We start from the raw sequence: 12,120 nt of genomic DNA, 5'->3' as shown, positions 1-12,120 counted from the left end.
CAGTGTGCAGTAGGGGGATTACGCCCACAAACCGGACACAATCCCAGTGTGCAGTAGGGGGATTACGCCCACAAACAGGACACAATCCCAGTGTGCAGTAGGGGGATTACGCCCACAAACAGGACACAATCCCAGTGTGCAGTAGGGGGATTACGCCCACAAACAGGACACAATCCCAGTGTGCAGTAGGGGGATTACGCCCACAAACAGGACACAATCCCAGTGTGCAGTAGGGGGATTACGCCCACAAACAGGACACAATCCCAGTGTGCAGTAGGGGGATTACGCCCACAAACAGGACACAATCCCAGTGTGCAGTAGGGGGATTACGCCCACAAACAGGACACAATCCCAGTGTGCAGTAGGAGGATTACGCCCACAAACAGGACACAATCCCAGTGTGCAGTAGGGGGATTACGCCCACAAACAGGACACAATCCCAGTGTGCAGTAGAGGGATTACGCCCACAAACAGGACACAATCCCAGTGTGCAGTAGCTTTGATGCCACCTCCCTTCTCCCACTCATGACCGAGAATCTGAATCAGTCGAGTGAGAGTAATCAAACCCATTGCCATCGAGTTCATTCCAACACATGGCAATCCTATGTGTTACAGAGTAGAACTGTTCCATAGGGTTGTCTTGGCTATAATCATGGAAACAGATTGCCAGGTCTTTCTTCCATAGCACCGTTGGATTGATTTTAACTGCCAGCCTTTAGGTTCATAATCAGTTTGTGCCATCCAAAGCCCTTTAATGAGAGTGATAAAGAGGGCAAAAGCTGCTGACGAAATACATTGGTTCCTCCCAGGGCTGACTGGCATAAAAGGCGTATGAGTTGGTGGGGGTGGGACCACTGAGCCCGGGCAGATTTATAGGCAGTTCCAACAGTAAGGCTGATACAGCAACTTCTCTCAGGCAGGCAGCTGCAGGCTCCAGGATTGACCGGTGAGAAAGATCCCAGAGATAAGAACCAGGAGCAAGGTCAGTGGGAGAAGTAATTAGAGAAGTTGGAAACAATGGCCTTTAACGGCTGCAAAACATGTTGGGGAAAGGCCTTAAATTCACCACTACTGGCAGGATGAGAGGCTGGTCTTTGTGCAAAAGTTACCTGACATTCTCTTTAGCAAACATCCCTGTAAAGTAAGTCCTTACCCATTGTTTTTGGTCTTATGTTGCAGTACCCAGATGCTTTAGACTTGGACTATCTAATATGGCAACCACGAGCCACGTGTGTCTATTTAAATTTAAACTATTTAAAAGTATAAAATTAAAAAATTCATTTTCTGTGTCTCATTAGCTACCTTTCGTGTGCTCAACAGTCAACATGTGGCTGATGCCTACCCTATTAGACGGCACAGATAGGGAACGCTTTCACCATCATCAAAGCTCTATTGAACAGCTCTGCTTTAGGCAGAAAGGGTCAGTTTTCTGTTTGGTAAAGTAAGCTGTAGTATGTAGGTTTTAGCCAGTTGCTATGTTAAAAATCCTATATATTGCAGTTTTAACGAAATGTTATATACACAAAGTGGTACATATTTACTTGCCAATCTGTGGTTAAGAAGATATATAAAAACTCAAGTCTCATGTTGGCATCTCCTGCCTGGAGGGGAAATGAGAGGGTAGAGGGGGTTAGATGCTGGCGAAATGGACAGGAAAAGAGAGAGTGGAGGGAGGGAGCCAGCTGTCTTATTGGGGGAGAGCAATTGGGAGTATGTAGCAAGGTGTGTATATAAGTTTTTGTGTGAGACACTGACTTGATTTGTAAACTTTCACTTAAAGCACAAAAAAATTAAAAAAAAAACCTCAAGTCTCAGTACAAAGATAAAATTCAATACACTAAAAAAAAAAGATAGGCCATATTTCTTTTCCCTTTAAAATGAAAACTTTGAAAGAATTTTCAGTGGGCAATTTACTTACATGCTTATAAAATGCTTTCATAATACAGCAAACTCAGAGTGCTATTGTATTTACAGACTAATGCACTTGGCTGCTAACTGAAAGGCTGGAGTTTCAAGTCCACCCAGAGGCACCCTAGCAGAAAGACTAGAGGACCTACTTTGGAAAAATCAGCCACTGGAGCACAATTCTACTCTGACATCCGTGGATCGCCCTGTGTTAGAACTGACTCCATAGCAACTTTTTTTTTAAATTGTGTTTGCTTCTCCACAGAACTGTTTTAGGTTTTGTTAAATTTAGGTGTGTCTATGGAAGCATGTTGTATATGTGAATGTCATCTGTTACACAAGTTGATGGGGAAATAACGGCCCCCTCTCCTGGAGTGGTCTCATAACATGACCCTGCCTAACTCTGCTGCACTGGGGTAGACTGCGGGTAGTACTGGGATAAGTGTGATGAAAAGTTCCCGGTCCTCTGGCACCATCTCTGAGGGCAGTGCCAGAGCTAGACAGACCTCAGACAGAACCCTGGCAGCCACTCTACTTTGCATGCAGACAGATGTCATTTGTTACCCGGTGGTCACCTGTGGCTAAATCCCCAACCGACTCAGTGTTACCGCAGGTTCTGGCCACAAGGGAAGCCATATAAGCCTCTATTTCTCTGAGTTTCATTGTAAGAAGAAAGGATGTGCTTCAGTAAAGATTAAAATATACGCAACGCTTAATTTCCAACACCCTTGAGAAATGAAAAGCCATTTTGTTTGCAGAGAATTAAAATGTATAGCTTGGCTTTCTTAAAAATTTGTCACATGTACTGATAAGATTACAATTTGTTCTGACACTGCTTTTACATTTACTAGTTGAATGTGGAAACGATGGAACTATAAGGAATGTACTGCCTCTTAGGTTCTGCCAGTCTGAGAGTGAAGCAGGAACAATTTAGGAGAAGGGGAAATCATCCACCCTGCAGTTAGGCTTCTGGGCTTCGGGATTCGCGTGGCTTTGCAGAGAACAGAAATGACTCATTTTCAGAGGAAGCCCCCGCCCCAACCTCGATCCATGAAGTGTAACTGTGTTCCCTTCTCAGGAGAAGAATGTGTCTAGGGTAGCATTTCCTGAAAGGCATTCAGAAAAAAATCAGTTTCCTAAGATGTTGGAGTGGTGGAAGCTAAGGTGGGCTATTAGGAAGGTGCAATGGCCAAGTTCTCCGTAAAATGACCCTTCTTAAAGGCTCAAGCTATTCCGAAACAAAAAACCTGCTTATATTCATTTAATCCAGAGCTTCCCAAGCTCATTTGGCCTGGATCCCTTTAACACCCACTGACATCTGCACTTATTTGATTACAAGGCAACAATCAACAAAAAGGAAACTTATAAAAACTTTTAAAAAAGTACTGAATCCTCGTCTTGAGACAATGGTGTATTTCAAGGTTCCACGATGCGCTTCCTCGGTGTCACCCCCTCCAGCTCAAGCCACTCCGTTCTGCTGTTTCCTCTCCTATTTTCCTCTTTCACCAGCTCAGCTGCAACTCTTCCTTGGACATAAGAATTTCATTTTTCTGAACTCTGCTTCTTCCCCCTTTTATTCTGTTATGAAGGAATCTGTTCAGCTTTTTCTTCTACCTCCTTGCCTTAATCCTGTGCTCCCACACCTGACTCATCACAACAATTAAACCAAAACCCAAACCCACTGCCGTCGAGTCGGTTGGGACTCATAACGACGCCACAGGACAGAGGAGAACCGCCCCATAGTGTTGCCAAGGCTGTAGTCTTTACAGAAGCGACTGCCACCGCGGATGCTGGTGGGTTCCCACCGCAGCCACCACAGCACACGAAGTGACCGATGAAGGCGGGGCACACAGTAGGAGCTCAGTAAGTGTCTGTCTGGTGAGCACGGAACGAACCACTAAGCTTCAGGGAACGCTCGCTTAGGGGGATGCATGGAGAACAGCGTCAACAACAGCGCCTCCTGGCGGCCTCCAGATGGACCCGTGGGGCGGTGACCCGGCAGGACGGACGGCTCCGGGGGCCAATCGGAGCCTCCGCCCCGCCCCGACGGCCCCGCCCCGCCCCGCCCCGCCGCCGGGAGCGCCGCACGCAGCCGCCGCGTCTCCCGGAAGTGCGCCCGGAGCGGCTCCGCGGGCCGAGGTGAGCGCCCGCGGGCAGGGCAGGCGGGCCGCCGCGGGTCGGGCCTGGCGCCGCCCGCTTCTCCTCCGAGTCCCCGGGCCCGTGGGAGCGGCTCGTGCGCGCGCGGGGAGCTCGGCGAGCGGGGGCGGCGCTGCGAGTGGGCGCCGGGGCCCCGCGCGGGGTCTGCGGTTCGGAGCCCGTGGGCCCGCGGGGGCGTCCCTGGCTCGGTGTCCGCCGTGGAGACGAAGGCGGGCTGCCTCCTGGCGCCTTCCGCGCGGGCTGGGGACGAGCGTGGGGAGGAGGGCGCGGCCGGGACGGCGCCCGGAGTCGCTCTGGCCGCGGAATTGAGTTCCTCGCCTCCGTCTCCTGTCATTAGCCCGTGGAGAGCAGACAGACGCCAGTGGCAGGGAAACAAAGTATCAGTTGTCTGCGCGGATGAGGAGCAAGTGGGGCCTAGCAGCTGAGAGACCGTGCACTCCCAGCGCCAGGGCTCGGGGACTTTTCTTGTCTCGGAGTCCCCAGGGGACAGGGATTGGCGCTTGAAACTCTACACCGCAAGCCCGCTCATGCCCAAATTTGGAGGTGGCGGTGCCCAGTCATGCTGAGTCACTTTTCATAGGAAGCAGTGTTGTGGGACCTCTCCCTTCGCAAAGGGGCTTGAGTGGTGCTGTGTGCCGGAGAATAACTCCCCCCCAGTGATACTCAGGTCTGGGGTCAGGCAAGGACGTGACTCCCCAGATCTGCGTATGCGCCAAGGTCAGGCGCCAACTACCTACCATGGTTAGAGGCTGTGGCGTCCAAGGGCGGTGGGCTTCCAGCAAATCGTGGTTAGGGTCCGAGGCTTGCAAGGGCCGTGAATGAAGGTGAGGGGAAAGCCACGGCAGATCGGGGTTTCAGTCCCCCCGTAACAGGTTCCTGTTTTTAAAAGGGATCTAGGGCTTGTGGTGTCATCTTTTGTAGCTTCTTCATGCTGGCTAGGGGTGCTGGCACAGGCCTGGGGTCTGGCTGGAACCTGCTCGGGGGAGATGGGTAATATCCCTATGGTAACATCACCTGCAGGTGAAACTTCTGGAGCCTGGAAGACACAAACTTTACTAAAAGGTTGGACAAGGTCCAAATACAAGTAGCAGGACAACCGTGACCAAGGGTCCTAGAAAAGGGGAAAGAACCATGTTAAGCTCTGGATTGCAGCCTTTACTATATCCCAGATATCCTGTGACCTTGGGCCTTGACTGAACTTGCGTAGCTGTTTACCGTGGAGGGACTTGAACCCTCAGGTCTCCAAAAGGGAGAGCTCATGAACAAGCACCAAGTCATACAAAGCCAGAGCTAGAAAATAACTACCAGTGAGGCAAACAACCCACACAGTCCCCAGGGGATGACAGTCAACTGGCACAATTGTAATTGTCTGCATTGCCTGTTTCTTCTGAAATGATCACTTTAAATCCTCTAAAGCCTGAGTCTCCCAGTTATATTGTCCTGCCAATTCTTACTGTTTGCAGGATTTGTTAGTCTGTATCCGGAGTAGGAGCTGGTTTCATGTGAGAGTGGTGGGTCCATGCTCCCTTTCCAGCGATCTTGACTGCAGTGGTGGGTTGACATTAATACCTCAAAAGGTCCCTTCCATTTTCCTTGCCAGGTCTGCTGTGTTCCAGGTGGTGATATGGGGCGAGACTTCAGGTTGTGGAAGAGTCTGCTATGTCCTGTACCCGTAAAGAGAATCAAGCACCCCGCCACAGGATACAAATATTGTTCAATAGCAAGCTAGCCTTGCTTGTGTATGTTCTTAGTCTCCAGGGTGTTTTCAGGACTCAAGGTATTTAAGCCCTCCCAGAAGTTACAGAGGAGAGGATGCCCATACATAAGCTCAAAAGGGCTTATCTTTAAGTTTGGTTTGAGGTGCAACCCTAATCCTGAATAGAGCCAAGGGAAGGGCCTTAACTCATGTTGATTAGGTCTTCTGGCAAAGTTTGGCCAGATGGGCTTCAATAGTCTGGTTCACTCTTTCTTCTTTTCCACTGGGCGGGGGTCTGCGGGCACTGCAAAGATGCCACTTAATCCCTAGTTGTCAAGCCACAATCTGTGACCTGAGCAGACCACAGAGGGACTTGAACCCTTGATGGAGCAGGTCACAGAAGGACTCAGACCCTTGATATTGTTCACTCCTGGTGGTTTGGGGAAGGCCACACCTGGGGATGATGTCATCCAGCAGTCTTTTGGCAACTTCTGTGGCCTTGTCAGTTCTGCAGGGGAATGCTTCGACCCAATTGGAAAAGGTGTCTACAAACATCAGGAGATACCTGCAATTATGTGGAGCCTGGGGCATCTCAGTGAATCTGTCTCCCAGTCTTCTCCGTGAACATATTCTTGGTACTCAGTCCCCTCTGGTGCTGCTGAGAAGGTCTTGTTTTTCAGCCAGGCGACACATTGTCCAGCACCATCTCTGAAAATAGCCTGTATATTTCTGGTTGAAGAGGTTTCTCTTTACCTAATCACACCTAGTCATACCACATTGAGTGCCCTCGTGCGGGTACTTTAGGATACGTCCCATCCCTTGTAAAAAAATTGTACAGAGTCTTTTTTCTGGAGCTGCCATTGTCACTGTAACCACGGTCTTCTATGGCTCGTGGCAAAGCTAGGGTGTGGAAAGAGGGCAGCCGCTATTACTGGAGTCATTGTTCTTGTCGCCCGCTTGGCCTTTGAGTTGGCACTTCGGTTGCCCTGGGCCTCTGCTGTATCTTCTTGCTGATGTCCCTTGCAGTATACCGCAAGCAGAGCAGCAGGTAGAACACCGCCTCAAGGAGCTGAAAAATCTGTTGGCCGTGTTTGATTTCTTTACCGGCCGAATTCAAAGGCCTCCTCTGCTTCCACAAAGCCCCATATCCATGTGAAACAGAATACGTACTTTGAGTCTGTGTAAATGGTCAAAAATGGTCATCTGCTTGGACTTGGCCAGCTGCAGAGCCTGGATGACTGCAACCAGCTTAGTTTTTTGGACCGAGGTTTCATTTGGGAGAGCGTTTGCTTTCGAGGACGTTGGTGCGGCTGACGGCTGCGTAGCCAGCCCTTCGTTGGCCACCCTCTGTGCAGCTACCACGGAGGGACTGGAACCCTTGACGGGGCGACTACGGAGGGACTCCAACCTTCAGATCACTTATAGGGAGGTCTGGGCAGCTGGCATAGGCCAGGTCCACCATCTGGGTACAGGCATGGTAGATGGGGTATCCCATGGCAGAGTGGGAGAGGCATGGCTGGAAAAATGAGTAAATTTTCCTCCACATTCATTGTAACCAGAGATTCAGGTGGAGATCCTGCCACCAGTCCACCCTAGTCAGAGTCTTCCTCCAGAGTGAGGGCTAACATTTGAGTTACTCGTTGCCCGCTCTTTTTCTTGGGACATTCTGTTCTCCAGTGGCCCTCCTTCTTACAATATGCACACTGGTTCTTTCCCAGTGCGGGCTGGGGTCAGGCCCCGCTAGGGCCCACAGGTTCTCTTCTCAGGGGGCCTATCCTGTATTGCTGCTGTTATGGCAGTCTGGCACTTTCTGCCTTTGTCTTCCCTGTTGTTACAGGCCTTGAATGTCACTAGACTAGGTATCCTGGATCCTGATGAGTGTATTGTCTAAAGCCTCTGTAAATCTGTTCAAGGAAAGCTGAAGGATCCTCACCTTGGCGACTGTAGTGGAACTCGAACCCACAACCTTTGAATGCCTGTGTCTAGAAGTCCAATGTACTATCCTTTGCGCCATGGAGCCAGGTAGCTCATCTTTATGCTGTTAAATTTCACATACCTTAATGCATTTTAAGGGTTCAGATACTCCATTTTTAAGGCCCACTAAGAGACATTCCTGATAACGGGTGAGCATACCGTACTCTGCTGTGTGATTGTGATCCCAGTGGGGGTCTCGAAGGGGAAAGACATCATCAACTGCAACTCCAGTTGGCTGAGCGTCATGTCATCTCTGGGCTTCCTCTCGGGCCTTGTCTAGAACCATCCACCTCTCCTCTGGGAAGAGGAGGGTGCTTAAGAGAGATTGACAGTCAGCGCATGTGGGATCAATAGAGTTAGAGATGGTAGTAAACAGTTCATACATTTTCTTCAGGTTCTTGCAATATCCTGGGGTATAATTCTTCCAGTTAATCTGAACCAGGCACCCGCCTGCTGCTTGAGTTTGGCGATGGGGATACTGGCCAGGGGCCGGCCCTCCCTGTTGGCTCTGTCCTGGCTCTCTGGCACCCTGGGCCACATTGTCCCCCGATAGGCTATCCTGCCCCTTGTATGGGGTGACGGCAAGGGAACATCCCCTGGCCATTTGGACAGCCCTGATTTTCTGTTCCATTCTCCACTCCTTCCCCTCAGCTCCAGGAAATAATGGTCGCCCAGAAGCGGGGCAGGAGTGTGCTTCTTGCTCCCTCTGGACAGCCGGCTCCTTCTTGCCCCAGCTGCCCCTCCTCCGCCTGGCACAAGTCCGGGAGGAGAGCCTCACACGCTGCTGGGATTGAAAGGGTCATCTGCCACTAGCACTGGTGGCAGTGTGGTGGACTTTTTCTTTTCTTAGAATCATAGCCGAATTTATCCCAGTTTTCCAGAATACACCCTGAGGGTGAACACTCCGGAATGCTTTTACTGTCACCCACCTTCTTACTCCTGTACACTTGAATGAAGACAAAGAATGCACTCAGACAAAAGGACATCCCCTCAACCCAAAGGGGCGGCCACCAGAAGGACATCCCCCTAATGCAGAAGGGATGCCCACCAGAAGTACGTCCCCTGAAACTTTTGCAGGGCAAGGCTTCCCAGCTTGGGACCAAGTCCTGTTCAGGTTCTTGCTTTCCACTGACCAAGAATGACCAGGAGAGGCTCAGAGGTTCCACACAAACAAAGGTTTAGTAGTGACAGAAAAAAAAACAGGCTCAAGAGGGAGGGACGGAGAGGGGCTTCTGCCTATGCTAGCCTCCAGTCTCTCTCCGAACGGAGGTTTTCCTGGAGTTTCTAAGGGGTTGTGGGTGGGGAGGATCTCATGTTTTATTCAGTGCTTTTTGGGAAAAGGTGGGGCTTTCTGAGGATTAGAGGGGTTAAGATGTTAGGTGTATGTGCATCTGGAATCCAAGGTGGAGTCAGTTTGGACAATGTCACGTCACCACTGTGCAGTCTCAGTGGCCACATGACAAGACGGTGAGGTCACACTCATTCTCGCTGCGCGTGCCCCAGGGATCGGCTGACGCTGTTCATCTTTGGAAAGCAGCTTGTAGGGAAGATACGTGGAACTTCATGCGTCAGAGTCCAGGATGTGGATTATCTTGTAACAGCACTCCTTATGGTGGAGTCCTGAAAAACAGCTTACAAGAGGGATACGCAGGATGCCACCCCTATGTGGGATCCTGAAAAACAACTTGCGAGAGATATGTATTTTTTTGTGCATCACGGGCTGCATATGTCAGTTGTCTTGTAACATTACCCACTGGGTAGAGTCTCCGATCATTATTATTATCTGTTATTCTGGTCTTGACGCTGTCCAGCCTTCTGTCCCTGCCTCAGATCCAGAGGAATGCCCACCAGAAGGACGTCCCCTGAACCCAGAGGGATGCCCACCAGAAGGCAGGGGTATAGTCCTATCTACCATGGACCACTCCGTAGACCTGCCAGGATTTGAATCTTCCCAAAATAGCAATTACCTGATTATTGACCACTACTAGGTTTTTGGTTACCACAATTCCTAACCCAAGCCTACTGCCAAAGTTGATAACTCTTGGGGTTACAGTTTACCTTGGGGTGGAAAGCCACCCTTCTCCACTTGGAGAAGAAAGAGAAGGAAAATAAAGGATAGAGAGCAGAAAGAGTATTCCAAAAGACTGTTATAGATGGGGCGACCCCTGAGGAACTTAATACCCTCAAGTTACCAATAGGGTGACCAGAGATGGACTCAGCGGGACTCCAACTCTCAGAGGGACTCTAGCCCTCAGGTTACCAATGGGGCGAGGGACTCCAACTAGGCGAGGATGGGTCCCAGGGGCCACAATCCCTGCTTCCCTCTATTTGTAATGGGACTCGAACCCTCGGGGTCTGGCCTTAAGACTGCTTTTGCCACCCTCTTCTTGCCTAGTCTTGGGACTCAAACCCCCAAGACCAGTGGAACAACCTGGTTGAGTGCGCTTACCTTAATTTAGGGGAGAGACTGGAACCCTCTCCTGTCCAGTATCTGTTTCTGAGCAAGAGGTGTGGACCTGGTGGACCTTGTCCTGGAGTGGGGATCACAGTGGCCACCCAAGACTCCTTACCAGTCGAACAAGATTGGGGCACACCTTAAGGGCTTGCAGGGGTCTGAATATCACCACCCAGGTTTTGGAATCTGCAGGTCCTGTTGGACTTGCCAGAATTTGTAACCAAATTCCTTGGGTTCTTATCCTGTCCTGTCAGCCGATTGAAATAAGATGGACGCCAATTGCAAGGGAAACAGAAGGTGGCAATTTAGTCTGTACTTTTTTTTTTTTTTATTACAGACAAGGGGCAACAGGTTTAGCGGCCAAAAGACCAAACACTCCCTGTCTTAGGGAATTGGGGACGTTTTATGTCCTTAAGCCCATAGGGGGCAGGGATTGGCACTGGAAACCCTACACCCGGAGCTGTCCTGTGCCCAAATTTGGAGATCCGGGTGCTGAGTCATCCTGAGTCATCTTTAGGAAGTCTGCCTTGTGGGACTTCTCGCTTTGCGGAGGGGCTCGGGTGGCGCTGTGTGCCAGAGAATATCTTCTCCTCTGGTGAAGCTTAGGTTTCGGGTCAGGTAAGGATGCGATTCTCTAGACCTGCACATGTGCAGAGATCTGGCACCAAATATAAATCATGGTTGGAGGCTGCGGCTTGCAAGGGTGGTGGCTTAGAGCAAACTGTGATTAGAGATGGCAGCTTGCAAGGATGGTGAACTGAAGGCGGGGTGAAGCTGCGGTGGAGCGGGGTGAAGCTGTGTTACAGTGGGGTTCAATCAGGGTGCTGTTGGCATTTGTTGGCGGAGGGTGCAGAGTGCAGTGGGCGGCCTTGCCCTGCACCTTGCTGGACCTGAGCAGCCCTGGCCTGGGGGGCACTAAGTGCCAGTAGCTCCCCCAGCTGTTTGGGATAACCCCAAAACGCCCCCACGAATGCCCACACGTTGGCAGCTGTCCTTAAGCACAGGCTTTAGAACTTCCTGGGTTTGAATCTGGCTACCAATAGTGAGTTTGAGTTTCCTGACTTGTAAACTTATACTTCCTTTGCAGAGTGATGGTTAGGATTAGAATATCATGAACAGAGCATACTATGGGGCTGATACATAGTAAAAAAAAAAAAAAAACATAGTAGGTATGTGTATATATATATATAACCCCCTCCCCAAAAAAACCCAAACCTGTTGCTGTCGAGTCAATTCCGACTCATAGCGACCCTGTAGGACAGAGTAGAACTGCCCCATAGAGTTTCCAAGGAGCAGCTGGTGGATTCGTTAGCAGCCGTAGCTCTCAGCCACTTCACCACCAGGGCTCCATGTATATATATGTGTGTGTGTGTGTATATACACACACACACATATATATATACGTACATATCTAGGTATACATTTTTAAATTTACGTTAATTTGTTATAATAAGTATAACAAATATACATTTGGGGTAACCTTAATTTTGATTAATTGACCCACTTCTCGTACTGAAATGTCGCTCTTTATTTCTCTCTTTGTCTTCAGGTCTACTTTGTCAGATACTAACGTAGCCATGCCAAGTGTCCCATGCCTGCCGTTTGAACGGAATATTTTTTTCCATCCTTTTATTTTCACACTTTCCTGTCTTTATATTTAAAATATGTCTCCTGCGGACAGTGTATAGGTGGGTCTTGCTTTTTAAAATCTGACCGTCTCTGCCTTGAATTTGGAGTGTTCTGTCCATTTATACTTTTGTTATTGGTATGTCTGGCCTTGCCTTTGATCTTTGTTTTGTTTATTTCTATCTCCTTTCCTATCGCCTTTTGGGTTATTGAGTTTTGTTTTTTTTTAGTATTCCTTTATTGGCTATTTGTGATGCCCTGATGACACCGTGGTTAAGAGCTCGGCTGCTAACCAAAAGGTAAGGAG

At 49.7% G+C, this 12,120-nt stretch overlaps 1 protein-coding gene across 7 annotated transcripts in view; it reads left to right on the top strand.

The window, feature by feature from the left end:
• The first annotated feature begins 3,998 nt into the window (after positions 1-3,998).
• The window catches only part of LOC135227178 (zinc finger protein 18-like), a 33,426-nt gene continuing 25,304 nt past the window's right edge, over positions 3,999-12,120 (top strand). The window contains exons 1-2 of one of the 7 annotated variants that reach the window (XM_064271789.1): positions 4,013-4,044; positions 12,044-12,112. The gene's annotated coding sequence lies outside the window, so the exon portion shown is untranslated. Of the gene's footprint in view, positions 4,045-4,198; positions 12,113-12,120 lie in introns of those variants that run through there. The other 6 variants (XM_064271787.1, XM_064271785.1, XM_064271788.1 and 3 more) reach the window with 6 other exon arrangements.

This window comes from Loxodonta africana, chromosome 18 (assembly GCF_030014295.1).
Source record: "Loxodonta africana isolate mLoxAfr1 chromosome 18, mLoxAfr1.hap2, whole genome shotgun sequence".
In the NCBI taxonomy this organism is placed as follows: domain Eukaryota; kingdom Metazoa; phylum Chordata; class Mammalia; order Proboscidea; family Elephantidae; genus Loxodonta; species Loxodonta africana.
This window is presented reverse-complemented; position numbering and strand designations above follow the sequence as displayed.